Genomic DNA, 5,459 nt, shown 5'->3' with positions numbered 1-5,459 from the left:
CATTCATCTTCCATTCTACCGCGGGGTTACAACAAAAAAATGGAATCTGCCCCCTTGAATGTGATTGGACAGGCGATTGTTGAGTCTCCAGTGATTGGCTAAGAGGTTTGCAGAATCCCCGTTGATTGGTCAATCGTGTTTGTCAATCACAGAATCGAGAAACCTGTCATTCGTCACCGCGGTGTGATGCATTCGAGGCATACAGGGAAATACGCGTACAAGCTTCGTGTTGAGTGCCCGTTTTTGTATTTAAGGAAAGGTATAAACGTAATGTATATAAGTCTTAAAATGACAATGTGTAGACGGTGACAATAGTTTATTTATTGTGGATAACACTACAATTCTAAGCTTGTTTTGGATATATAAAATGAAATATATCACGTTCTAATTTAAGTTTTCACTCATCAGGCACAGTAATCAATAAAAACGATCAAAAAGTACAGTGTCCAGCCTCCTAGTTAACGCTGGTGATTTAATTTTATTGCTCTCAATAGACAAGGCTTCTTCGTTCCTATGGTCTGTGAAAGCCGCAAGAGAGAATGGAGAATACCGCTTACTTCCCAAAGGCCCAGTTTACAGTTTGTGGGATAGACATCTAACAAGACACATCATGAGAATGTAAAATAGCTAACACATGCCTCTTTATTAGAACAGGGCTGATTAAATTCCAGGACTTACCGCGCAACAACCTCCAAAGGTTTCCTCAGTGTAATTATGCACTGTACCTCATAATTATAGGTTCCTAGTGTTAACTCAGTCTGGGTGATGGAGGACAAAATCCTTAGTTCTTCTTGTGAGCAAGATTTAACCTCTCAATTAACTTTCAGTCAAATTAAGTAAGAATACCTAAATTAGTCACCTATTTTAAGACATAAGGCTTAAAAAATGGAAACCTTTAATTATAAATTTCCACCACACACATATGTCTTTTGACAAATACGAAATTGTTTAAAGTAGATAACCTTTTTAAATAAATGTATAATTAATTAAAATTTGTTATACATAAGTAGCTTTACTAAACAGTCATTGGTATTGTGCTACAAGTTAGTAACTGTAGTTGTTGTGCATGGATGCAATGCAGACTATTGTGTTCCAAAGCACACCACTAAACACAGATTAACTTCAATCAATAACCTTCAATCAATTTCAGTACTTGAGGTTTTGTTTTTGTGATTTTGCACCATCCTGAGAAAACCTTTTTTTATATGCCATGTCTCACCTCGCAGCCCATTAATCTTAGCGATGCAGGGGACTACCACAGATTCTTCTGAACTTTTAATTCGTGCTACTCCAAAAGCAGTATTGCCTAACAGGATATGTGAGCTTCGCGAGCCCTAGATACAGCTGCTTTGCTGCTGCGTGGTCTTAAATTATTCATCAGAACAACGGTTTAAAATGACACCACACCATCATTGTTTTTTATTTTCACCAAGTTCTCCTCCTCTTGCTCCCCTAAGGCAGAAGAAATCAAAGCCAAATCTCATTAGGAGGTTTGAAACGTGGAGGTGAAAAGCAGCCTGCTGGTAAACACACCCGTCTCCTGCACAAGGAGACGCGTGCTGCTGTGTGTGAGGGAGCATCGCAGGCAGGAGAACAAGAGCCAACAACATGCAGATTTTAACCCAATTCCTTGTAAGAAACCCAGCACAGAGGCTGACTTAAGATAATTATTCTTAGTGTACTGTGTCATTGGTTTGGAGGCAGTGAAGGGCACAGTTATTTAGTAATCTTATCACAAGTGCAGCGTACAGCAAATAATATTGACTCCCAAAATGATGTAAGCCGCATGTCCTAATAGAGATATAAAGTACGGTAGTGCTTTTGATTTTGCACAGGCGGTCAAGGATTGTATACAAGATGCAGTGCTTGCGATAATCAAGTGTAATCACTGGAAGCCCTTGAAGTTCTATCTGTTGCTGCATCAGTGGTCTGCTCAGTTAAAAGATGGCCTGCGCAGGCCTCTGGTCCATCTTTGATATCTCCACCCTTGTGTCTAGGTCTGTTAAGCAGTCCAATGAGGCAATTTTGCCTTTCATCTTTCTTTTTTTTCCCACCCATTTCATTCTTAGCCGTCAGTACTTAATTAATGTTTTTTCTGTAATTTTTCAACCTTCACTGCAGATGACAGAGATCCTGCACGGATGTTTATATTATCAAGCTGTTTCATGAAGCCAGACCTTGGCTTCTAGTTTGCATTTGGAGTCTCATGACAGGAATCTGATGTGGCATTTGTAAATAAAGCATCAGCCGTCATAGACTGATGCTATCAACACATTCATTTAGGGTCATGATACGTAAGAATGTGTGACACCGAGTATAATAATTTTTTGGCCCTTTTCATTAAACAGTGAGTGGATGTTTTTCATTTTTATAAACCCCCTGAATACTATTATGCGTGCAATATATTCAAAGGTCAGTCTGAAGTCATGTTATGAGCTGTATAAATACCAAAGACTTACAGAAAAGCTACGGTTTACTCTTCGAAGCAGATCACTACCTGTGCCAAGTGTTTCTCCATCACCCAAGGTGATTGTTAACTCATGCATTATTCGTGAGGGTGAGTGTTCAAATGAAGCAAATCGATATTCTAAAAGCGAAAGAAACACAGCAGATGTGAAGGGCGTATACGTCTCTGAGTTTATTCACGGAGGAGTGTATGATGTAACCTGTGGGTAACTGCTCCGTCCACACACAAACATTTGTAAAATTAAGTTCATCCAGTACAACCAGATCAGGTAAAGATGGAGAATCTTCTGAGCTGCCTTGGATGGGGAGGAAAACGTTGGCATCCGATAACGGTCCTGTACTGAAAATGGAGTGTCCCGGTTTCTTTTATCGTTACAGCACATTCACAAGTTTCAAAATGGAAAAAAGTCTCGACAACTGCACAAACAGTTTTTTTTTCTCTTTTGTTTTTTTTCTCTTTGTCCCAGGACTCAATGCATAGGATTATACAGTTAGAATACAGTATTTCAACATGTTTTACAAAGATTTATGTGGTATAGGAAACAAGAAATAAAAATAATAATAACTGCACAGCAGTAAGAAACGTCATCTGTTGAGTATAGATTTATCGTACACACTGTGGAATAGCTTAGAAACACAGGGCAAAAAAAATGAACACCATTGGAACAATTTTGCGCTATATTCAGTCTACATAAGGATACCCTTGTGACTTCAGACTAATTTAGGAATGCCAGACATTTTCAAGGGAAACCCAAATCACATTGGCCACTGTTTTACATTTACTCATTTTGGCTTTTTGCCTTAGCCACCAAAGTCCTACTAAGCACACACCACAGACACCCAAAGGAAATGCACACATCAAAACTGCAACCATAACAGAAATCATACTGAAATGTCTTCAGCCTATTGGCACGCAAATGGCTGCAGCAGGGCATCTAGCATTTTAGACAGCACATATAATATCACAAGTCCAAATACATTGCTGTGTCTATAGCACTATCATCATCATAATCACCTAGGTTACCATTAGAATAATTTAGAAACAATATATATGTATCATCCTATTCAATAAGGCACATTTTTGGTTAAAGAAAGGCTCTGAAAGAAGCGTCTTGCATCAACTCTGTCAGTGAGAAAGGAGTCAGCAGTAAACAACAGCGGAGACGAGGATGGAGTCTGCAGTCGGCATGCAATTAAGATCAAAAGCCTCCCCTGCTGATTCCATTTTACAGAGTGCCACTCTGCACTGCGCTGAGTGGGCAGTGCCAAGTGCTGTTGGTCGGGATGCCATGCTGAGACAGCAGGCAGGCAGGCAGGCTCTCTCTGGCCAAGGCAGGAATCGTTAACATTCTGGGGTCTCTGGAGCTCGTTATGCTCCGTCAACTACACACATCCATGATCAGATACAGGGAGTACAATTAAATCATCTGTCAACAGCAAGACCTACAATTTAGGGATGGCGTTTAATGGCCCAAGAAATATCAAACCCTCATTCCTACCCTGTCAACACCTCGGCTCCGACACTGACGTCTCAATATTCCGATTACTACAACAATTATGTACATGACTGAACCCAGCATACAAAGGCTAAAACCACTACAGTTTGTTCAGAACATGCCACTGGCGTACCAACTGCATCTCTGGCAGATTATTAACATCAGCAATTAGCTATTATATAGCTTTAGAGGCAGAATGCTTGTAGATGATTATTTGGAACATTACAAATGTTACAAAAAAAAATGGCACTAAAAAAATCATAAACACAAACAATGCATGAATCAATTTGGATAAATCTCTAACATATTGCTGAATTGCTACTGTATGTAAATGCATTTATTAAGCTAATGCAACTGTTGATAGTGGCTCATGGCATACTGACATTATTGCAGGGCTAATATGAGTGACATGGCTCCAAGGCAGAATAAAGCTGCTTCTTGCCAACGCTTGGAAAAAAATATATCTAAAAACAGCCATTAACTGAAAGTCTTAAAAAATGTGAAATGTCCTTCTGTGCTTTAGTTAAAGTGGAATGTTTCATGGCACTGTACAGTAAAGGGACACAAACTGTGCTATTATCAATTTCAGCCAGCACAAATGACAAAACCAGCTTGAAGCAAATCTGAGTCAAAAGCAAAGAATTTAACTCAAATATTTCTGGAACTACCGGTGACCTGTCATTCATTTGAGCCTGTACATTGCTAGATTAACCAGCGTCCCTGTGAGGACCCTTTGGTCTCTGTCATAAAGCTCAGCGAGAGCACAGGCTCCAGTGTGTTACTGGGTATAGGGGATTCAAATGACAGAAAGCAGGCGTCCCTTCGCCCTCACGCCTGCCAGTAGGCATCCTGTGTGTGCACGCACATTCCCACACACTCGCACGTTTACAATGCGCACCAACACACGCTCGAGATTATCAACACGCGCTCTCGTTCACACGTTGGACTTCACGCAGACATCTAAGCACACACACACACACACACACACAGGCTAATAAAAACACTATCCGCACACAAGGTGATCCATTTAAAAAGATTTTTTTCCTTATAAAGCTTTCCGCATAAAGACTGCACAATAAAAAAAATATATAATACAACTCTTAAAACCTTTTCTGCACAGAGAGAAATTGAACATCTGATTATCTTCTGTGCCAGTGCTCCACAGAGGGGCTTAATTCTCGGAGAGAGTTCTCCCGCACTGCATTGTGGGAGCAATATATTCAGTGAAGCATGAGTGAGTGCGCAGACCTTTAAGGTTTGGCAAGTGAGCTTTAAGGCGTACCTATGACAGCGTAACCCATCATTTTGCTCTCTATCTGCATTTCATTAGTCCCTGTTACTCCGCAGAACAGAAAATTGCCCCCGGGCCAAATTGGACAATATAGACGCCCACATGAGTACCATCTCTCATTTCCTTATTTCCATGTTTTATTTTCTGAAAAGAAGAAATAAGCCCCTGTAGTCACTGGCAATATCCCTCCATTCCCCTCCCTCCCT

This window comes from Chelon labrosus (genome assembly GCF_963514085.1).
Source record: "Chelon labrosus genome assembly, chromosome: 11".
Classification (NCBI taxonomy): domain Eukaryota; kingdom Metazoa; phylum Chordata; class Actinopteri; order Mugiliformes; family Mugilidae; genus Chelon; species Chelon labrosus.
Note: the sequence above shows the minus strand (reverse complement) of the source record.